The sequence below is a fragment of the Heterocephalus glaber genome, unplaced genomic scaffold (genome assembly GCF_053883595.1).
Source record: "Heterocephalus glaber isolate CG9 unplaced genomic scaffold, H.glaber_assembly_v1.0 deba00001606, whole genome shotgun sequence".
Lineage (NCBI taxonomy): Eukaryota > Metazoa > Chordata > Mammalia > Rodentia > Bathyergidae > Heterocephalus > Heterocephalus glaber.
In genome coordinates, this window is record NW_028258377.1 from 37,538,300 (window position 1) to 37,562,220 (window position 23,921).

At 49.2% G+C, this 23,921-nt stretch overlaps 1 long non-coding RNA gene across 2 annotated transcripts in view; it reads left to right on the top strand.

Moving 5' to 3' along the window:
• Positions 1–22,593, top strand: part of LOC147823008 (uncharacterized) — a 30,411-nt gene extending 7,818 nt beyond the window's left edge. The window contains exon 2 of one of the 2 annotated variants that reach the window (XR_015444859.1): positions 115–22,593. This is a non-coding gene — a long non-coding RNA (uncharacterized LOC147823008). The remainder of the gene's footprint in view (positions 1–114) is intronic. The other variant, XR_015444860.1, reaches the window with a different exon arrangement.
• The last annotated feature ends 1,328 nt before the right edge of the window (positions 22,594–23,921 follow it).

Genomic DNA, 23,921 nt, shown 5'->3' on the forward strand with positions numbered 1-23,921 from the left:
GTGAACTTAGAGACCAATGGTGCCTCCAGCTCCTGGCTCAGAGGTGCCATGATTCAGATCTCAGAGCAGCCTGACTTATCCTGTGGCTTTTCCATTCCCTCCTCTGTTCTCCAGGACCCTGAGAGGAGAAAATGCTCATCCATCTCAGCCTGCTGCCTCTGGGAGAGGCGTCCGCCTACTGCCAGACCTGGGAGGAGGTCAGGCGGAGGCCGGCAAACCGATCAGACTGCCCGTCCCAGGCCGCCTGCTCCGAAACCCCAGGCTTCCTCTGAATCTGGCGTCTATGTACAGTTCCGCAGCTCAGGGAAGCTGCGGTGTGTGTGTGTGTGTGGTGTGTGTCCCCGTTCCTTCCCAGGTCTGTTGGGGAGATTTACTCTCCCTGATCCTAGCTGGTAGATCAGTTTGGGGGACGATTTATGTCCTCCAGTTTATAGTCATGCTAATATTAATGCTAATATTAATAATACTTGGCATTTTTTTGAACACTGAAACGCTAGCTAGATTCTTCATATGGAGTGGCCAATTGACCTCGCACAAGAACTCAGTGAAGTAAGTGCTCTGTGTGTACATATGCACGTGTGAAATAACATACAGCTCTCTGTCTGTGAGCCTCATCCTGTGAGGTGGACCCTGAGGCCTGGGCAGGTCAAACTGAAGGTCTGGAGAGAGTCCTAGAGCCAGCAACCTGGGGAGGGGCTGGAGAAGGCTGGTGGACAAGCAGGGGATACATTTCAGGTCCCTCCCCATACCAGCTGTGAGCACCCCTCTGATCTGCTGGTGTCTGGGGTTTTGTGGCCATAGCACTGTCTGCCCCGCATGGTCCCCTCAGTAACCCCAGCTGATCTCGAACCGGGAGGGTTACTTTGTCCCTCACTCTTGAGGCAGCTGTTCTGCCGCATGTTGGTCTGATGGATGACATCGATTCCTTGGATTCTGGGAGAATGGCAAGGCAGATGTTTAGGGAATGGGGAAACTGAGGCCAGGGTCTTGCTCAGGTTCTCACAACTAGTCAAGAGTGGGATCTACTGGCTTGCTGGCCCCTTTCCCAGGACAGTGTAGCTCCCAAGCTGGGACTCAGGATATCTCTGGCTGGGAAAAGAGCTCTTACGGTCAGAAGCAAGGAAGTCTCTTTAAAAGATCTAATTCAAAATGTGATACATTAGTTTTTATTTTTTGAATTGCTAAAACATGTGCAGAATAAATTAATTGAAGCAGTACAAAATGGCCAATGGTGACAAGTAACTCTCCATCGCTTTCTTGTCCCCTGTTCTTCTGCCCTGATGTAATTGCTGCCACTTGTTTCCTGTGTGTTCATGCAGACACAATCAAATATGCCTCTGTGACAGGTTGTCAAAGAGGGGCTTTTTATCCCAGTTTCATCTGAGCCCCCAAAGGTGCCAGTGTAGCAAGAAGGGCTTCAGGAAGACCACTTAGGTAGCTCGGATGCAGCCTGTGGTGCTGAGGGAGGGCTGCTGTCACCTGAAAAGTCTGAAAGTGAGACACAGTGGGCGGATGGGGGAGGAGGAGGAGCAGCAAGGGAGAGGATTCATCTGCCCATGGATGCATGAGTGTTTCTTTCAGAACAGATAGTGCTAGCATGAGAAGCCCACTCAGAAGGGAAGGTGACCCCAAAGGCAGATAGAGCCCGGATTCCCAGAGATTGAGGGGAGCTGTTATGGCCCTGCCGGCTCATGTGCTCATGGCCTGGGCCCCAAGGCAGCAGTGTTCAGTGATGAGGTTCTGGGGAAGGGGTTGGATGGTAAGGGCTCCATCTCATCAATGGGGTCATCAGCCAATGAGTTCATAACTGAATGGACTGTTGGGGTGTGGGGGAAACCACAGCATGCGGGGGTGTAGGAGGAGAGAGGTAGGTCACTGGTGTGTGCCAGGAGGGTGTGTCTTGTGGCTGCCCCTTCCTCTCTCTCTTTGCTTCCCGGCTGCTGTGAGGCAGTCTTCCCTGCCAAATGCTCCCACTCCCAGGACAGGGGAAGTGAGACCGGGGTGGGGCACAGCCAGGTTTCTCAGGGACTCACGGGCCCTCGTTCAGTTTCTCAGACTTAAACTGATCACAGGTGGGGACCATGTGACCGGAGGTGGCCCTGGGCTCCCTGAGGAAGTCTGCCAGCCCATGGGCACATTCAGGTGTGTGCAGGAAAGTGTGCTGAAACTGTCCCGGGGAGATCCACAGCCATTGGGTGTGAGGACTTTCAGGACTGGATTTATTTTTTCCTCATTCCTGGGCAACCTAAATGCCGCTGTAGCCTGCCATCGAACAAAAGGTTGATGATGCTTTGGTGATCAGTGGAGTTTTGGCCAAATTGCATTTCCAGCTGGGTCCGTGGACCCTTCTGTGATATTTCCCTGTTCACCAAAGGTGTGGCTGGAGCAGACTCATTCTGAAATTAGCAGGACATCACTTCAGCTCTCTGACCTGAGTGCCAGGAGCTATGTGGAATTTTCCCTTTGACAGGAGGCAAAGGGAAGATTTCAAAGATGAGCTTCAGAAAGTCTGGAAATGTGCAGAGGTGGGGATTTATTTATTTTTTGCATAGCCATTGAGCTTGTCTGTTTGGGCCATGCAGGAGGTGGGCAGCTCTTGGAAAAGGATGATAGATTGCTACAAACCTAAATCAGTCAGTGACTGTAATTGTGGCCACTCTTCCAGTCCAGGTATCTTTACTGGAACAATTCAGCAGTCTGGCTCCTGAGTTTTCAGTGGGACCAGAGTCTTTGCCTTTAGCAGTCAGGTGCACTGTTGGCTTGTCTCAGGGCCGTGCCATCTTTCTGGCTGTGGACCATGGTAACGTGTAGATGGTAGAGGTCTTGATCATCTTGGCATTGCACAGAACATCGACAGATCAGCTGCGTCAATGACAGCATTCTGATTGGACCTGATAGTATCTTATACTTCCCACTAAGCCAATAATCTCAGCTACTTGGGAGGCTGAGGCAAGAGGATTGCAGATGCAAGGCCAACCTGAGCAATTTAGCAAGATCCTGTCTAAAATAAAAAGCTGGGCATGGTAGGGCCTATCTGTAATCTCAGCACTATGGAGGCTGAGCCAGGAGGATCACCATGAGTTCAAGGCCAGCCTGAACAATGTAGTGAGATCTTGTCTCAAAAAACAAAAACAAAACGAAAAATGGTTGGGCATGTAGCTTTGTGGTATAGTGCCCTGAGCTCACTTTCCAGTAGTATACAGGAAAAAAAAAAAAGAAAAAAAGATGAGAAAAAAGAAGCTTAGTCACATCTGAGCCAGAGGGTGGGAGATGAACCTCATACAAAGTCTTTTTTTAAATTTAAATTTGATTTTATCCCATTCCCCCCCTTCCCTCGCTGTGTACAAAAGCTCTGTTTCTATTTTTTCCTTCTATTTTCACTTTTTTTTCTTGTCTCTTCCTTTCTCCCTCCCTCCTCCATTTTTCCCCTTCCCATTTCCCCAAATCTATTATGTGTTTCCACTTTCAGTTTCTCACACCAGAGAAACAATGCAGTATTTAAACATGTGTCCAATTTATTTCACTTAGGAGCATAGTCTCAAGGTCCATCCATTTAGCTGTAAATGTCTGAAGTTCATCCTTCGTTATGGCAGAGTAGTACTCCACTGTATAAAAAACCACCTCTTTCTTATCCATTCATCAGTCGATGGGCATTTGGGCTGTTTCTAAGATTTAGCTATTACAAACTGTGCTGCTGTAAACATGGGCGTGCATATATCACTGTGGTAGGATGCTTTTAATTCTTTCAGGAAGATACCAAGAAGAGATATTGCTGGGTCAAATGGGAACCCCTAGGTTTAGTTTTTTGAGGAATCTCCATATTAATTTCCACGAACCCTTATACAAAGTGTCTGAGCTTTGGGGGAGTACAGTAATTGCAGTAGTTTTGTAGACTGTGAGGCTCTTTTCTCTGAAGTACTGTAGAAGGGAAGTCATTACACCTCCAGCTACTTACCTGTAAAGAGATACAGTGCTGGGGCCTTGGATGCTCCTAAGCATACTGCCTGGGTACACATATTGACTTAAAAGTTTCACAGTTTTGCAAAGGTCCAGAGCAAGAGAGGACTCTGCAGAGGTCCAGGCAGCAGTACAAAATGCTTTGACCCTGGGCTCTATGATCCGCAGATAAAATGATACTGGAGCTGTCTGGTAATAAGGATGTTGTATGGAGACTGATAAGCCCCAGTAGGATGATCACCACATAGACCCTCAGGTTTTTGAAAAAAAAAACACAAACAAAAAACCATGCTTTCTCATGCAAATAGTTATTCCCCTTTTAAGAGACATCTCCAGGCTCTCTGAACTCTGTCAGATTTGAATGCCCAGCATTGAGGGACCAGGCATCTGGTCTACCCACCTGACACCCAGCAGTGAGTTTGGGCGTGCACAGCAGCAGTTGGTCCAGTAAGCTGTGTGAGTGGCTTGGAGCTCTCGATTGATTCTTAGTACATTGCCTTCCTCCCCCAACCGACTCTGTTGTCCAAATAATGAGTTTCTTATAACTTGTTGGCGGAGTGAAAAGCACTGACCCAGTTTATACCTGGTTCTGCAGGGGATGTGGTGCAATCTGGAAGAGGATACTATGGCCCTAACCTTAGCTAAGAGGTGACTTTGAAAGAGAGTGGTGGTAGATCCTCCAGAGGGACAGAACTTCAAGAGCTACCCAGGGTTGTCTACTTCCTCTGGACCTGGAAGTGGCCGGAAATGTGAATTCACTCTGATTCATGAGCAGTGGCAAATGATTGGGCAGTATGGTCATAGCTTTGGAGACACCCAGATCAGAAGACTGGTGGAAGTCTGGGGAGAAGTATGTGTAGACTTCTCTGGCACACATAGAGCCTGGAGAATATTGTGTCCTGTGTGATACCAAGTTGTATCCTCTGCAAAGTAAGCTTTCAGTAATCCGATGGACTTGATACCGTGGTCTTTGAGTTAGCCAGCCTAACCTTCCAGTGACTCCAGTGCCTGCTCAGTGGGCCCATAAGCAAAGACCCAAGTCTCATGACTGAAGTCAAAAAACACCTGGTGAATGATGGGTAGCTCCAGGTGCCTGGTCTTTTGATGCCAGCCACTGAAGTCCAACAGGGCCCAGAAAGCCAGGAGCTGTTTTTCAAAAGGGTGAGAGTTATTTGCATAAGAAAGCATGGAATAGAGACTACATTTGGACTCCAATCCTGGGATCTTCTCCAAGCTGGTCTTGTTATCACCATCTCTGCTGAACAACAGAGAACCATGCTACATCCCTGATAGTTCACCATTTCCTGGCAGATTTGATTCCTTCCATCATGGAGGGGACAGTAATTTGTCTTCCTTCAAATAGGTGTTCTGAACATAAATTTTCCTCCCTTACCCTTAATACTTCCACCAGTACTACTATTCACAGACTTATGAAATGCCTTATTCGCCATTATGTGACTCACACATCATTGCTTCTGGCTAAGAAAGTCATTTATTGTAGAATAAGTCATGTATTGTGGTGGATTAGCTAAGAGTCAACTTAGAGTGCCCCCTCAACTGAGTCAGGATGGTTTTGTGCGTGGAAGACCCACCTGAGAATTGTTGCCAATGGCATAAAAGGAGAACTGGAGGGGAAGATTACATGCTGTTGATTTTCTTGGAGAAGCTTGCCAAAGTTGGTTTTCTTGGTATGAACTCGACTGTTCTCATTGTCAGAGGAACTCAGGTTCTTGCTGTCTCTGGGAATGGCTGCTGTCCTCAGGGGAGCTCTGATCTTCACTGTGAGCATCACTTGTAGATCTCTCAGCTGGGTGGCACAAATCTTTCATCGCACCAGCACAGACTTTTTAGCTTCCATCACTGGCCTTTGGGCCTTCCCAGTGCAGATCCTTGATCTGGACTTGCATGAGACATTGCCCTGGGCTCTAGGCCTTGGGCTGGACTTGTGGGGGATAGTGCCTTGGGTCCAGGCCATCAGCTGGATTCTTTGGATCTGTAGTGTATGGACAGATTTCTTGCATTCTTCTGCATTTGACTTTTTGGGTGAATATTAGAAAATAATCCTGTAAATTATGTGTCCTGTATTAAATTTATTCCTTTGCAAACTGTGACTACAACAAGAGCAAAGCATGGGGCTCATGCTGATGGGATTCACTGGTCTTACCATGTACTTCATAACCTAGAAGCAGCTGACCTGATAGAAGGTTGAACCATGTGAAATTGCTTATGTTTAATATCTTGACCTATAAAATTAACATTTTCACTGATTCAACCCAATGTAACAGCAAAACGACCTATGGAGGATCCATGTATGGCATCAGTTGGGAGACAACATCCTGACAGACTGGGGTTCTCTCTTCCTGGGTGCAGTATATGCTCAACAAGGACTGGTTAGGGTGCTGTTTCTCTTACAGCTAGAACAGGAATATGGGGGCCAAGATGGTGAAAGTGGGAGTAGCTCTCTTTCCTACTATACCTAATAAGCCACTCATATCAATTTAGCTTTCTGCCCTTGCAACTTATGGCTCCCGTGGTTTGGGAGTCTTGGTTTCCATTGTGGTTTGGATCTAAGATGTCCCCCAAAGAACAGCTTATGGGAAATGATTGGATCATGAGGGTGCTAACCTCATCGATGGATTAAGCCATTGTTGAGTTCATAACAGGATGGGCTGTTAGGAGGTAGGGTCAATCTTGTCTCTGGCCCCTTCTTCTCTGGGTCTTTCATTCTGTCTCTCCGTTTTCTGGCCACCATGAAGTAAGCAGCTTTTCTCTACCACACCCTTCTGCCCTGGTGATTTTGGCTTGCCACAGGCCTAAGGCAATAGAGTCACCTGACCATGGACTGAACCTCTGAAACCATGAGCCAAAATAAATCCTTCATCTTTTATTATTCTCATGTATTTTGTCAAAATGACAGAAAGCTGACTGACACAGTTTCCAAGGGGGAAGTCAGGAAGCCCGACAATGACACTGTGGAATTAGAAATTGAGAGTGCCACCTGATCACTGTTGCACCTCATGACAGTGATACCACTGGGCTTTCCCAGGGTTTGCCATACTGAGAGGCTGATTGATCCTGATTATCTATTAACTCATCTTCTGCCTTTCACATCAAATTTACACAGTAGGATCTCAGTAATTACAGAGCTGTAAGTTAGTTTCTCTTCCATCTCTTAAGGTTGCTCCATATTAGAAGAGCCATAGAAGGGCCAGGGATTTAGCTCAGTGGTTCTGGCGCCTGCCTCACAAGTGCAAGGTCCCGAGTTCAATCCCTAGTACCCCCCCCCCCCCAAAAAAACAACAAAAAAACCAAAAAGAAAAACTCCCAAAAGAATAGCCATATAATAGTATGACTAATTCACATTTTCTTGTATAAGTAGGAGCTGCCTTGATGACTTGATTCTTTTTGTTTTTTTTGGTACTGGGGATCAAACGCGGGACCTTGCGATTGTGAGGCAGGCAGCAGAACCACTGAGCTAAATCCCCAGCCAATGACTTAGTCCTTTTTATTTATTTTATTTTCTTCTGCAGGGAATTGAATCCAGGGCTATTACACTGAGGTATATCCTCACCCACTTTGTATTTTTTAATTTTTGGGACAGGTCCTTGCCCTGTGGTATGGCTTGTATCTAGCTGTTCCTCTAAAGCCTTATGCGCTCCTAGGTGGGGCTTTCTGGAGGTGGCTGCATCTAGGATGTGAATGTGGGTTAAGGGTATGATAATTGGATTAGTCCACTGATTGGTTTAGCATTGTTCTGGGTGTGGGTAATGGGATGCCCCACACTGGGTGTGGGTGGCACTAATCAATAGGCTTGTAGCCTGGGTGGAATATAAAAGGAAAGATGGAAGGCAGGGCACTGCTGCTGCTTCCTGCTTCACTGCCTCCTGCCTGCTTTGCCATGGACTGTTTCTCCTCTGTGATGCCCGTCTGCCATGCCACCCTGCCTTGGAGCTAGAAGACTATGGACTGAAACCTCTACAAACTGAGCCAAAATAAACCTTTCCTCTTTTAACTTGTGGATGTTGGGTATTTTGTGTCAGCAACAAAAAAGTAACTAAGATGCCAAGTCACTAAGTTGCCCAGGCTGGACTCAAACTTGTGACCCCCTGCCTCAGCCTCCCAGAGTACTGCATTACAGGCATGCATTCCCATGCATGGTTCTTGATTACACCTGAAAATGGAGCTGGGGGCTAGGCGTGTACCCAGGAGACAGCAGCAGAGAACAGAGCCAAAGTTTTGCTTGTCTTTTAAACCCAAACTTTTGGTTGTCTTTTAAAATATGAAAAATGAAAAAAATATTTAGCAATCTCACTTTATGGTTAATATCACTTTACGTTTAATTCCTCTCCCAAAATACTCCCCAGGGCCTCTGGCAGTGTCTGCAGTGCAACACTTGAAATTGCTTCTTTGTTTCACAGCTCAAGGGAGAACATGAGGTATGAGTCAGGACTCTGAAACAAGTCACCTTTTCTCCGCCCTTTTTCTTGCTCCAGTGTCCAGCGATGTCTGTTTAATGGGCTGGAAATGAGGTCCCAGGTGTCCCGTCAGGGTTTTGAGAATCTTGTCTGGTAGCACAACTTTCACTCACAATTAATGCACTGCATGGTGAGGGGGAGGAATGAACTCATTAGGGGAGCTAGCCGATTTCCTCATTGTCACCTAACAGCATTCACTCTGTGTGTGCGTGTGCGCATGTGTGTGTGTGTGCGCGCGCGCGTGCTTAGAATAATGTCTTTTCTACAAGCCAAATGGGAAAACGCTCTAATGTATTTCCCTGAATTTGGCCTGCCACTATTGTAAATTACCTTGCTTAATGGACTTTGGGATTCTGTTATCTATTTGGAAACTTCTGAGCTCTTGGAGAACCAAAGCAAGTGTCTTCATCTCAGGAAGGGAAGGCAGGCTTAGGAGATTTACAACTCCATGAGCATCATTATTGATGTCTGTTGTGTTTGGCAAACAACTTTCCTGTGCTTATGAGGAGGCTACTGGCACTTGTTTTTGATAAGTCACTCTGAAATAATGACTACACAGGCCCATAAATCCCCTCTGGAAATCAGCATTGTAGGGAGGTATTTAGCTCTGATTCCACCACCCGCTTCCCTACCCCCATGACAGTTGCATGCGGGAAGTTTGCCAAGGCCCTTGGCAGCCTCGAGGGCATTTACTAAGAGGAGCTAACATAACCACAACAACAGCGGCAATGTCAGCTCCTGTCTTTTGGTTTTGTTTTGTTTTTGAGAGGGTTTTACTATATGGCCCAGGCTGGCTTTGAACTCACCATCCTCCTGCTTCGGCCTCCTGAGTCCTGGGATTTCAGGCGTGTGCCACAGCTGGCCCGTTGGCCTCATCAGATCTGATGAGCCACAGAAACCGAGACCTAGAGTCGGCCTCTGGTGAGGGTTGAGAATAGAGTCGAGGCCAGGCCTCCTGATTTGCATCTCCTCCCTATGATAGTTCATTTTCATTTTATGTGTCCACTGGTCTTGGGCCTGGAGTGCCCAGATATTCAGTCAAACATTACTCTGAAAGTTTCCATGATGATATTTTTGGATGAGATTAACATTCTGGGAGGCTGAAGCAGGAGGACTTTGAGTTGAAGTCCAGCCTGGGCAATGTAGTGAGATCCTGTCTCAAAATTAAAAATAAGAAAGGGCTAGGGGGTGGGGTGGGATAAGGCTGTAGCTCAGTGGCACTGTGTCTGCCTGGCAAGTGCAAGGTCCTGAGTTCAATTCCTGGTACCAGAAAAAAAAAAACCCAACCAGGAAAGGGCTGGGGATGTAGCTCTTTGTGGAGGCCCTGTGTTCTAATCCCCAGTATCACCACCACCAAGAAAAGAGAGAAATCCTGCCGGGTAGCATATGACCTAGGACTTCAGCAATTTCTGGTTTTACGAGAATCTGGTCTTTGGATTCAAACTGGGGCATGGATTCTATTGATTTGAATTTGACGGCCTCTGTTATCACGTGAGCCAATTCCTTGTAATACGCGTCTCCCTTACTTGAGCTGAGGTACAGGCCTGAGCTGGGAGAGATGAAAAGGCTGAAACTGGTTGTGAGATTAAAATCTTGATCCGTGGCTGATTGATGGTTGATGATTGCCCATTGATGTGCTGGAACAAACGCAGGGCCTTGGATGTGGTAGACAAGGGCTCTCCCACTGAGTTCCATGGCCAGCCCAAGTATTTTTATTTAAAAACAGTTTAAATTGATTTTTAATTGTGGTAAGATACACCCGGCAAACCTTACTGTCTTGGCTGTTTTTAAGTGTACCGCTCGGCAGCATATTCTCTTTGCCATGTAAGGTTTGGATTTGACCTGGACTTTGAATCTGGAGATGAGGTCAGATCATCCTTATGGTGAAAAGGGACCCTGGAGGTGATGGGATTTGCTGGAGACATCTCCGAGCCACGAGCAGGGAGCTCGCAGAGATGTCTGGACAGGGACGAGAGAACAGCAGAGCGAGCACTTGATGTTTGCCCACGGGTCTGAGGCAGTGCTCAGCCAGGCCCAGAGCCTGAGGCCGGCAGTGCTGGGACAGCATCCGAGTGAGGAGGGCTGAGTGGGCAAGGGTGGTGGGTCAGGCTGGGGCTGGGGGTGGAGGGCCGTGCAGCAGCCAGTGCAGAGGGCAGCATGGGTGAAGCCCCTGGCCACTGCTGCAGGGTGGCCACATGAGTCCCTGGTGTGGGACACGCCCTCCTCCCGCCTCTGCAGCCTGAGCCTGGCCCTCCAGGGCCTCCGCAGCTCTGGAGAGGGTCTGTGCTCCCCTCACCTCCCCTTGAACTTCCAGTTCGTGCCTCAGAAGCGGCAGGTCCTCGCCAGGCATAGGAACAAAGCCTGCAGGGGTGGAGGTGCATGTCTGCAATCCCAGTGCTCTGGGAGGCTGAGGCGGGAAGGAGGAGGAAGAGAAGAGCAACGGTAGGTGAGAGGAGTCCTGGCCGCAGGGTCTTGGGGACAGGCCTGGTCCAGAGACTCCCCGGAAACAAGCAGCTCAGCCTGGTGGCCAGGGGCAGGAGACCTCTCGGCCCCAGCTCCTCATTCGCGAGGACCTCTTTACGTGGAGACTTTGGAGTTAGTCCAAGTGAGGCTTTAATGTTAAAAGCAGTCATTTGTTAAATGTGAACATTTAAACCATCCCGCAGGACTTACAGCCTCATCTTGGCCTGCCTTTGCTTTTTGATCCATCAGGGGCCTAATCAAGTGGCAGTGGGTCGGACCCCTTGTCCTTGGGCAGCCCCATGGGAAGGCCTTTCTCAGGGCCAGACTCTGTCTCGATTATATATACAGGGACCAAGCAAATGGCACGGATGCATTGTGAGGTAAAGTTTGGCCCTGACTCCGTTATAACTTGGCCACATGAACCTTTTGTTTGACTGAGTGATGTGGTCTGGGGCCACACGTTGCATTCCAGATCTCCATGGTCATTTTCTCCATCTTTCCAGGTCAACTGGTCAGATTCTCCCAGGGTGCAGGCTCTGAGTCCTCCCGCTCCAAGCTCTGCTGCCCTCATGCCCTGCACCAGACCCAGGCCTCACCAAGACCTCACCTTGGCCTTCCTGGAGCTCGTGCCTTGGTCTCTCCTGCCCTTCCCTGTTTCCCAGCCCTGCAGACGCTGGAACATCTGCCCTGCTAAGGCCCATTGTTCTGTTCCGGTTTCCCGATCCCTGTGTACAAGCACTCGATGCAGCGACAGTGTTTGGATGTTGCTCTGGTATGTGTTGGCAGCTTGGTCTTTACTGTGGCAATGCTGTGAGATGGAGGCTTTAAGACATGGGGCTTCTAAAGAGGCTTTGGGAGGACTCTATTGGAAAGCATTGTGAGACCCTAGCCTCTGACTTCCTGTTTTCCAAAGTGATGTCTTTCTCCAGCATGGGTCTCCCATTATTGCCGTTGGCCATGAGGGATTGCAGCCAAAGGGGCCCTCCTTGGAGTTTGAAACACAGCTGTTTGGATTTTCAGTCTACAAAACCCTGAGCTAAATAAACATCTTTTTTAAAGTCACCTGCCTTGGGCATCTTGTTACGGTAACAAAAAAGAGACAGATACAAATATAATGTTTTGTTCTCACTGGAAGGTTTGGGACACTTTCTAAACCCAGGAAGAGGCTGGCTGTTTGTTTCGTAGGCTTCACAAGCAATAGAGATGAAGGTTCCTGGTCTAGGCACTCGCTGAGAATTGGCAGGACTTCCGGAGGAATACCTGGTAAAGGCCCACCCTTGATGCCACATCATGAGTGATGTGAGGCTACTTCCTGAATATTCTGTGGTGTACAGGTCTCCCACGAATACTGCAAGACTAGGGAGGGAAAGGGGCCTCTCTAAGACCTGAGAGGCATTGGATTTCCCATCAGCCTTGTTGAGTGGCATGCTTATGAAACATTGCATGCTCACTATGTTTTTTTTTTTAAATTTTAAAAGTCATTTGTCTTAGAAAAGTTGGAAAATAGGGAAGACAAGTAAACTCACCCAGAGCCCTACCACCCAAAGATAATCCTGATTGCCGTTTTTGTCTCCTTTATTCCAGTGCTATTTTACTAGAATACCGAGCTGTGCGGATGCTCGAGTCTCTCATACAGTGCAGTATTTGCACATCACCTACACAATCCTCCTATAGACTTTAAAATCATGTAAGTGACTTCCAATGCTAATTCAAGGTAAACACTATGTAAATAGTTGTTATACTGGATTGTGTAGGGAATAAAGAAAGAAAAAGTCCGCACATGTTCAGCACAGACACAATTTTCCCCCAAATATTTTTGACTTGAGGTTGGTTGAATCCCCGGATGCAGCACCAGCCAACACAGAGGGTGGACTGTATATAATTTACCAGATTGGTTTCCCATTGTACATAGAATTCCGCCTGTAGCCTTTTATTTATCAGCTCTGCAATGTCCCACTGTTTGGATCTGAAGACATGTAACCATTGCCTTTATTTTGGTTATTTGGGTTGTTCCCAGTTTTGTGCTGTTGTTAATAATGTTGCTGAAAAGAGCTTTGCACATCGACCCTTGTACCTATCTCTGATGAAATGATTGGCAAGTGTCACTGGGAAAGACCCGCCTCCAGAGTAAGAAAGATCTCTTCACCCAGAGGTGCGAAGCCAGATGTGGACACCCGTCTCCAGAGCTTTCTTCCCCTCGGCGGGGTATAGTAGGCCAGGTTAGAGCCGAATGCTTCACTGCATGGTTCCATTTAGATCTTCTCACAACTCTAGAAGGAGACGCCTCTCTTGCCTCGGGTGGATGGTGAAGGCCCTGAGGCACAGAGAGGCTGTGTAATTGCCCAGGACCCTGGAGTCTGTAAGCAGCGATGGCGGAACTTGCAATCAAAACAAAAGCAAACAGCCCAGCCCAGTGTGAAGAGTTGGTGGCTCTACCTCCAGTGTCAGCGGTCACCTGTCACTCAGTGGGCTGAGTCCCTCGTGCTGTCCCAGTGGTGCTCATGCATCCACTCCCTCTCTGCTTGGGTTTCACATGCTGCATCTTTCGGGTGGGTTTTCTGAACACGTCCAATTCAGGACTGTTGAGCCTCATACTTTCTCTGCATTCGCTTAGCTCAGAGCTCCTGCCCCCCTCCACCCACCACATCTGAAGGGCCGAGAAGGGAACTTGAGCTGTCCCTGGAGCTGGAAGGGTGGGTTCTCCAGTGTGGGGACCCACTGTGACTCACTGTTGGCTTCTCAGCTGCTGGAAACATTCCTCTTGGCAAGGGGGCCACTGTGGCCAGCAGCACTTTCTGAGCCCAAGACCCTGCCCCAGCGGCCCCCAGAAAAGAGGCTGCACTGTGTGGCACACTCAGAAGGTTCTCGGTGTCTCCCAGGGGATCAGGGGCCCACAGATGCCTCAGAGGTGGAGAGTTAATCTGAGAGGCACGACGAAAGGTGAGAATTACCCGATTCTCTCATTCTCTTTCCCACAGTGAACTCAGTGAACTTGAGACAAAGAGCAGGTGGCCAGGGGAGAGAAGCTGCAGTTCATTGAGTCAATGAAGAAGAAAACTGGCTGGGCCTCAGGGTCGCCATCAAAGCCTGAGCCAGTGTCGGCCAGAGACAGTGATAAGGCCTGGTGGTGGCTGACTCTCCCCTTCCCCAAGCCAGGCAACAGCCTGAGGGACCTGACGCAGAGTAAAAGCTTTGTCCACCCTCTCTTTCTTTTGTTCCTTGTCACCATGTATAAGTCCTCTGCTCCCCTTTAGAGGTCAGACCCTATTGGTGTAGATGCCCACTCATATGGGTGTTTATTATGTCTCTCCACTGTGAACCACAGGCTCCAGGAGGACAGGATCCTGTCCTTCTTAGCTTCCTGTGATGACAAAACATCTGAGAGAGACTGACTTAGTGTAGGAAAAGTCTATTTTGGTTCATAGTTTCAGGGATTTCGGTTCATGGTCACTGGGCTCTGTGGTTTCTGGGCCGGTGGTGAAGCAGGAACATTACAGCAGAAGAACTCAGCAGAGGCAAGCTGCTCACCTCCTGGTGGCCGGAAGCAAGCAAAGCTTGAGAGGAAGGGCGGAGACAAGATTAAACCCTCAAGGACACACTCTTCAACTGTGTCCCGCCTTGTTTCCATCATCTCCCAATAGCTTATCAAACTCTGAACCCAATGGTTTAGTTCATTGATGAGGTCCAAGCCCTCAGGATCTAATCACTGCCCCCCAACCCCACCTCTGAAAGCTGCTGCGTTGAGGACCAAGACTTCCACCCGTGAGCCCTCAGGGTACATTCCAGACCTAAAATACAGAAGTCCCTTTTGTTCACTGCTATACCCCCAAGCCCTAGGACAGGGCTGGCACAGAGTGGGTGCTTGGAAAATATTAATAAATACTTAATATCTAATCAGTAAATTGGATGAAGATTGATTCTTTTTTCTTTTTTTGGCACTGGGGATTGAACTCGGGACCTTGGGCTTTTGAAACAGGTGCTGGAACCACTGAGCTAAATCTCTGGCTCTGAAGGTTGTTTCTTGACAGAGGCACATACCGACTGATGTGAAATTCATGTAGAATGAGACAGGAAGGCCACAAACTCTTTGCCTTCAAAGAAAATAATGGAGAATGGAGAGAAAAAGAATTTACTAACTCCTCACGATGAATATAATTGTTAGGCACTGACAATGTGTACTCTTGAAAATTTTAGGGGCTGGGGATTTAGCTCAGTGGTTTCGCTGCTTGCTGTGCAAGCACAAGGACCCGAGTTCCATCCCTGGTACCAAAAAAAAATTTTTTTTAAATGTTTCAAAGGCACATAGAAAATAAAGAAAAAAAAAAAAGAAATGAAAGTGTGGAGTGAAAGCTCATGGTAGACAGGGTTAGGGGCAGGACTGGGCCCGGGACCTGGCTCTCTGGCCTGGCATGGGTGCCTCGGGACCTGGGTCCTGTTAAAATAGAACTTGCTAACTTTGACTTAAGTCTTGGCATTGAAAGAGAAACCAGTTGGTTCATTCAGCATTTTCCTAAGTGTGTTCTAAAAACTCTAGGCCCTCAAGGTGCTTTGTGAAAAATCTGCAACCCCCCACCTTTCCACAGAGGATGTAGAGCAACAATCACACACAGGTAGTAGAATCTCCGAGAAGCCCTGCAGCTAAATGACCATTAACTTCCTTGAGTCCTGTGTTTTGCTCTGATTTTGGACCTTACAGTCTGTCCTCCTTCCTTCCCTCCCTCTCTCCTCTATGCAAGAAACAGCCTGCAGTACACAAATTAGAGGCCATTTGTATTATATAAGGGGATTTAGATTGGCTTCAAGGATAGAGGCTGGTGGTCTGTCGCAGAGTGGCTGTCTTCAACCAGGATCCAGGAGCTGCTTAGCCCAAGAAGTTGGAAGCCGCAGAACAAGGGAGTCCAAGGACGCAGACCCCATCCAAGGCTGAGGACCTGGATGCTCCCATGCCCTGGACAGTCCCTGGTGTAAGTCTACATCGAAAGGCTGTAGAAGCTGGACTCTGCTGTCCACAGGCAGCAGCAGCAGAGAACGACTTGCTTGCTTAAGCAGAATCAAGTTTGATGGGGCCGGGGAACTTCCTCCTTCCTCCGTGTCTGTGCTTTTTTCCCCCCATCTGGACTTCGAAGATATTGGGTGATGCTGCCTATAATTTGGATGGGGCTTCCCCTACATGCCAGTCATCTCTGGAGCCACCCTTTCATGCACACTAGAAGTGTGTTCTTCTAGTCCATTAGGCTTTTCTCTGTTGAATCAGGCTGATAATCAAGATTACCCACCTTGTCATCCAGTTCCTTGGTTTCTTCCTTACAGGGGAAGCCCCCCACTCACCGTTTCTAGGTGATCACACGGACAGAGGACACGGAGTGGCAACCTCGTGGCTAAAGCTTTGGATCCGGCCACCAAGTCTGCCTGGGCTCTGGTCCTTGTGGATCTTGGGAAGGATCACTGGGCTTCTGAAGTGGTGGGCACTGGGGCAACCAGCAAGAGGGCAGCGGGGCAGGAGCTGGGCCCTGCAGCTGGCACTGCTTCTCAGCCGAGTGGAGCAGTCTGTGGTTCATTATCTGCTTCTCTTGAATGCCGCTGCCTCCCCCAGCCTGCAGCTCCCTGGGCCTGACTGCGTTAGCCCTCTCCCCGCAGGTTCATCTCAAACTTGTTTGATGCTTCTCCAAAGTGCTCCATCTGGTTCCCCCCATTCCTGACAGGTGGCTAACAGGGCTCTCAGAAGCCCACCAAACACCGAGAAGCATCTTCTGCAGAATTGACTTGGCTTTTATGTCACATTTCTGTCTCCCCATCGTGTCTTTGCTACAACCACAGACATTTGTATGAAAATGGAATCCATGTTTGTGAGGGCTCATCTGCTCAGGCTGCCTTGTGAGCAGGCACTGGGGGACAATACGCCAGGCCCCAGCACCCACCCATGTGGCTCTGTGGCCCCAATGCAGGCCTTCTCTAGCCCCTGAGAGAGGGGGGATGCCATGCAGCCAGGATTTACGGCCTGAGTGGGCAAGCCCAGGCCACGAGAGCATCTGCTTCAGCACTGGAACACGGTCGCTCTGTTAGCAAGCATATGTCCAGATCTGGGACTGGCCCTCCCTGGGCTGCAGGCTGCGGCTGGTTCTGGGTGGGTGGCAGGGAGTCCTGGGGCTGGATGACTTTAAACAGGCCCACAGAGGCACGGATGAGCTGGGTAAAAATGTTAAGAGAGTGTCGGCCCAACAATCAGTCAATCTCCTTGGACACCCGGGTCTCAAGTGGGAAAGGACCTGTAGGGGCTTACCAAGCACTTCCACCGGGTTTGGGATGCATTTTGTCTCCTCCACACTTACATGTTAAAATCCTGCTGTAGTGGGGTGATTAAAGTTACACAAGTCATGAGGGGTGCCCCCCCCGGGATGGGATCAGTGCCCTTCTAAGGGGACACAGAGCTTCCCCTGCTCTCTGTGTGAAAGGACAGAGAAGGAGGCTCTCTGCAACCTGCACAGGGCCTCCCCAGAACTTGACCTTGCAAATGCCCTGATCTTGGACTTCAGCTGCCAGCACTGGGAGAAATCAGCGCACTTTGTTATGGCAGCCTGAGCTGAGAGCCTGAGAAACGTTAGCTGGTAAGAGGAGAAATTCATTTGCTGTAGGTCACACAGTCCTGGTCTTAGAGCTCCAGATTCCAAGCACCTGCTCTGCACCATGGGCCAGAGTCTGACGGAAGGGCAGGTGGGGGAGCGGTGGCCTGGAGATGGAGGCCCATTCTGCCGTGTGCCTTGGGGGCCCCCCACTTTATCACTCAGTCTGTGTGGTTCAGGGGCCCCAGCCTCTATGGCCCCCATTAGACCTAGGCCTGGCCAAGTCGGCCAGTCCTACTGAGCATCTCCTGCCTGGTAGGTGCTGGACAGATAGCAGTTAACATACGGGCCCAACCCCACCTTGTGGAGCTCACATGCTAGTGGACGAAGAAAGATAATACACAGAATAAAAGCAAAGTGTCTACTGCACTACAAGGTTATGGATGGTTGGGTGAGACATAAAGCTGGGGAAAAAGGTGTGTGTGGGGTGGGAATGGAAACCAGGATGATGGGGAAGGTGACCTTTAAGTGAAGCCGGGAAGGAGGTGGGAGAAACACCAGCAGAGGGATCTGAGAGTGCAGATCCTCCGAGGCAGGAGCATTGGCTTGGTGGGTTGGGAGAGCAGAAAGGAGCCTGCTGGGGCGGAGGGGAGGGGTTTTTGGAAGGGGTGGCAGAGATGAGGACGGAAGTCGTTGGGTTTTGAGAAGAGGAGTGAGGACATCTTGTGTGTGCGCGCACGCACGCGTGTGTGTGTCTGGGTGTCTGGCTAAATTGGGTGCACAGTGGTGGAGCTGCCAAGTCATAAAAGGAGTGGACAGGGACCTGCCTAGGAGGGGACAAATCCAGGCGTGAGCTCCCGAGGCCCCCTGTCCCCATAGTATTAATCTCTGGCTCTCTCTACATGTTTGTTTTTGAAGGACATTTTTCTCTCCATGCCTTGAAGCCACTTAATTCATTAGTTCTTCATCATTTATGTCCTATTTCATTATGTTATAATCTTTACAGTTGATAATTTGCATTTCATTTCCTGCAGTGACAGAAAAACCCTCTACTCATGAAAAAGTTATTGTTGTAAATATTAATACGAGTCACAAGTGATCGCCATTCAGACCTGTTTCTCACAGCCACAGGCTCCTTTCTCTGAGGTTGGGAGGACTCCTGGTAATTACCAAAAGCAAGAGTACCACCTGTCCTGAGGGCAGAGCAAGGCTGAACTGGTCACAAGCCCTAAGACAATGTTCAAAGAGGCAGGCAAAACAGCATTTGATGACAGCTGACAACTGGCTTTTGTGCCTCTTGTTGCTACTGACACAACCCCACGGCGCCTGTACCTGGGCATCTCAGGCTGAGGAAGACAGATGGCCACTTCCATGCCCTGTAGGGGGCAGTGTGACCAGGAGGACAGAGCAGTGGAGGAGCCAGGGCAGGGTTTTGCCTGAGGACAGCGAGGGAGCATGGTGGGCGTGTGTATTCCAGCCCCCAGCCCTCAGTTGCTTCCCTCTTGGCCAGAAGAGGATGCATGTGCAGTGCCTTTTCAAGGGAAACCACTGCAGAGGCATCGCTGTGATCCGGAGACCAGTGATGGTGAACACCGGTTTCCAGACGTGTCGGGAGGGGTTTGAGCATGTATCCCTGCTTTTGTTTTGCTTTGCTTTTTGGTGAACTGAACTCAGGGCCTTTGCCCCGAGCTATGTCCCCAGGTCCCCTTTGTCTGTGCTTACTCTTCATCGATTATGCAGACTAAAGGGTTCCATTTTGGCAGATCTATATACGTACATAGCATACTTTGATCATTTCAACCTCCTGTAACCTCCCCTCCCCTCCCCTCCCCTCTGCCTAGTTTCATACATTTTTGGGGGGTTCAATGTAGATAATATATTTTGCTCATATCCATTGCCTCTGTTCCTACCTTAAATCCCTCCTTCTCCCTCTTACTCTGTCCTTCTTGTGTAAGAGTACTAGTGTCCCTTTTTTATTTTCTATTTTAAGAAAGAAAGTTGCCCGGGCTGGGCTTGAACTTGTGACCCCCCTGCCTTCCAGAGTGCTGCTCCCGTGAGTGGTCCCCGCCGTGGCCTGTGACTCTGGCTCCACAGTCCTGGGGTTACAGGTATCCACCACCAACCTGCCTCCTGACTCTTAATGGACTCAATTTTCACATTCTACCGCTTCTATATTTCTTTGCTGGCATTCTCTGATGAAGAGAGTTTTCTTCCTTTTCCTTTCTGTTTCCTTCTTTCTTTCCCAATCTTCTTTTTTTCCAAGTATCCAAGTATCACTAGGAACTTGTAAATCTTACTTTTCACTAAATATGTTAAAATCTCTATGATGATCATTTAAAAAAATTTTTTGACTACCTTTACTACAAATTTGGCCAGTAGGCCATGCTTTAGGTTGGTCCTTGTGTTCTTCACGCGTGGCCCTTAGTCTTGGATCATTCTTTTGCCACATGGCCCAGGATACTCTGAGCATAGCTGTGCCTTTCTTTCTCTAGAACCAGAAGCAGCAGTTTTCCCGAGAGTCCCTAATTCCTGTTTGCCTCGTCAGCAGAGTAAAGCATATTCCCAGGCTAAACCTTGAGAATATACTTCCGTGGGTCCCTTGGCGAGATGTCTGTAATGCACTGGCCACTCTCTGAAGGTGATACGTCTGCTGCTGATGGCCATCAGAAATACAGGTGACCTTGGGGCAGTAACAAGTGATTAACCAGCATGCCAAGAACTAGCCAGCCTCCCAGCCAAGCGAGGCCACTGCTCTCCTCACAGAATCCTCCCTGGGTCAGAAAAAAGGCTCTCTGCAGACGTGCCGTGTTATAGATCTTGTGCTGAGAGCATCCTAGGCTGCCTCAGTGGGCCTTCAGCTGATGACAGATCTCTTCATGAGAAGCGGAAGAGATGACACAATCAAGAAGCCACACGAAGATGGACACAGGGACCAGCGTTAGGTGACACAAGCTGAGGGTCGCCTGGAGCCACCAGAGGCTGGAAGAGGCAAGGTAGGATTCTCCCCTAGAGTGTTTGGACAGGGCCTGCCCCTGTCCTCACCCTGACTTTGGACTTCTGGGCTGCAGAATTGTGAGAACTAAAATTTCTGTTGTTTTAATCACTCAGTCTGTGGTATGTTGTTGTAGTCGTTCTAGAAAACTCATACAGGCGCCATTTTTTTTTTTTTTTGTCTGAAAAATTTTTTTTACCACAGGGAAATCAGACTGGTGCTAGACCACTTTTACACGTACAATCCAGTCAGCCCTTCCTATCCACAGGTTTGCATTTGTGGCTTCAAATGCATATTGATAACATTGTGTCTGCACCGAATACATACAGACTTTTCTTGTCATTGTTCCATAAACAATACTGCACAAGTATTTACAGAGCATTTATATTGTATTACGTATTAGAAGTCTTCTAGAAATGATTTAAAGTATCCAAGAGGATGTGTGCAGTTTATATGTAAATTTGACACCACTTTATGAGAATTTGAGCATCTGTGGTTTCTGGTGTCCACAGGGGTCCTGGTATCAATCTTCTGTGAATGCTGAGGGGCAAATGTGAAGTTTGTTGTCATTTTTAAGTGAAATCATCATGTGGGTCCTCAGAGGGCCGTTCTGGCCCTGCCCTGGTGTCCCTGGTAGCTGGTGCTGTGGTGTTCCGTGCCCCCAGCATGGAAGGTTACCTTGTGTTTGGGTGTGTCCTGTTTCCTGCTCTGGTTCCTGGGTCATCACTGCGGCACATTCCCCTGCTAGTTCTGAAGCTGTGTGGTTGGGGAATGGGCAGGTCATTAGGCCAAGCTGCAAGGCCAGGGAGACGTTCGCTGGGGCAGAAGCCCAGAAAGAGTGTACAGAGTGCTCAGCGCGTTGCCCCTGGCCCAGGGAGTGAGATCTGACTTGGGAGGGCGTCAGCGGGCAGGCAGCACGCTGAGTGTGAAGGGACTAGAACTTGAAGCAAATTCACCCTAGGCCAGCCAGGTCCCACCTGGGGGAGAGATGGCTCCTGTGGGCTTGGAAGTCCCCTCAGAGGAGCCCAAGTCTGTGCCTTTTGAGAACTATCTGACCTCAGGCTTTGCTGAGAGTTCTTGTCCCTGCAGTGATTTGGAGTTTTTGAGAAGGCGAATCTTCAGATGAAGCGGGTTAGCGGCCCAGGTTGGGCCTGATGGCCTAGGCCAGGAGGGAGGAGACTCCAGAGGAGCCCTGCCTTCTGTCCATTTCTGGGCCTAGTGGTGCCTCAACCTTCAGATGACAGAAGGACGGGGAATGTTACCTTGGGCCCTGAGCCCAGCTCCCCAACTCCAGAAGAGCAAAACTGCTGTGACCCTCCCTGTCTCTACTAATGGCCAACACACCATAAATTCCGATTAGGAAAAGATGCCAGTTGGCAATGACATACAAAAAGTTTGTGATTAGTGAACTGTAAAAGCTAGCGTGACACGCTTGTAATTGGGATGTATTTACTGTGTGAAAAACACCACACGGCCATTCGGGCAAAGTGACTTTGAAGGAACTTTCTGGAGGAGACTGACACAACTTCCCTCTTTTGCTTACCAAACAGCAATAACCATTATTGATGGGCTTTTCAAATGGCAGCTATGGAGACAGGGGCTGTGATTTCTTGTCAGAACTGCTTTATGGTGTCGTATTTTCCGGGTGTTTAAGAGGCCTGTTCATTTGCGGCATTATCCTGGGTGATTTATGGACCCTTGAAGGGCTTACTTCATTTTGATGTTTTATGTATCTCGCTATTTTTTTTTTTTTTTTTTACAACAAACCTTATTCCAATATAATCAATAGAGGTTTCTCCTTCTGGCCTAGGAGGGGAGTGGCTTTTGGATTTATAGAAAAATCAATATGAGGATAAATGGACAGCAAAGAAAGCGTGCTGTCAGGGTGGTAAAAGGCTGGTAAGTTCCAGGCCCAGCAGCATGAGGGGCTTCTCCAGAGGCCACCCCGCTGGACATGGTCACAAGGCTCTCTCCCCACTGGGAGATTTGGGCTGGACACAGCCAGGTGGTGGGGAAAGGACCGAGTCCCACTTCCATTAAATACAACAGTAAGTTTATTTACACATGACCCCCGCCAGCTCATTCATGTTTGAAGGTGTTTGAATGCATGTCTTTGAATTAAAATAAAAAACGATTCCCAAACACATCAATGCTCTGACATGTGCTTTCTTGGGGATGAGAAAGCAAATGAATCGCTCACACCTGGGCTGGGTATGCCCTGAGGGGGCAGCATCGGAGCCCTGTATCTTCTGGGGCACCTCCCCCCACCCCTTGTGAGTGCCAGGTGTCTCTGTGTTTCCTCTGGAGACATGGACAGCGCCAGAGCAGGCTGCCACTTCCAGAGGAGTACGGAGATGGGGTGAACAAGAAGTAAACAGGGTCATTTAGGACCTGTGAGGGCCCCTTTTACAGGAGAAGGAAGTGCACTGGCCTCTTGAGGTCGCTTGGTGGAGCACAGTAAATATTGAATTAATGAACAAAAAAAAGTTTAGGCTGGAAATAGAACCCAGCTCCAGGCAGGGTGGACACCATGAGGGATGCTGCACATGGTGGCTCACCATCCCCGCAGCCTGCCCTATGCTCACTCCCATGAGCATTTGTGCCTTGAGCACCCAGGACCGGCCTGGGCCTGGGCCTGCTCAGGACCTGGGGACACAGTGACGCCCAACACAGGCATGCTCAGCCCTCAGGGACCTCAGGGTCTCGAACTGGGAAATGAGGAGGGGTAGATAAAGAGGAAGTGGTGGAAATGGATATGTCATTATTGATGGTGAGTGTCATTCGGGAAAAGAGCCAGTCCAGCTCCCTGGTCCTCTAACTCCCCTGCTACTTTTTGACGGAGACACCGTGCTGTTTCTAGTGTCCCACAGATTTGCTTCCACCCCGGCTCTTCTTGAAGCTCATTCCTCTAGTCAGGTCGCCCCCATCCTTTTCTTCCAGAAGGGACACGGAACCCTCAGGGCCGCCCGCCCTCTCGGCCCCACCTCCGCAGACAGCTGAATTGGTGGGCAGGGCTCTGGCAAGGTGTGGCTCAGCTGGTTCCTGCGGCGAGCACCAAGGACTCAGTGGTTGTCACAAAGTTCTTTTCTTTACATCATCTCTGTACCTGGCAGCGTTCAGGATGCAGTTATCCCCTGCCTCGGGCTGGTCCCTACTGATGTCACACTATTAGAGTACGGAAAGGCTGGGGGGCCATAGGAGCTCTTTGGTGTCCACTGTTGCCCATCTGAACACAGGTCTGGACAGAGTTGGGTTCCACCGAGCTCACTTCTGTCTCCCCTAGGGACTCGGTACCTTCTAAACTGCAGTGACTGTCACCAGCCTGCAAGCTTCTAGAGGGCCTAGGCCGTGTGGGGCAGAGGTGTCTGACCCTCAGACTGTTGGCCCAGTCTGTTCCCCCTGGACACAGTGCAGAGCTGTGGGAAAGGCCTGGGCAGGACTCCGTTTTCCAGCAGCCTCTCCTGGATCTCATCT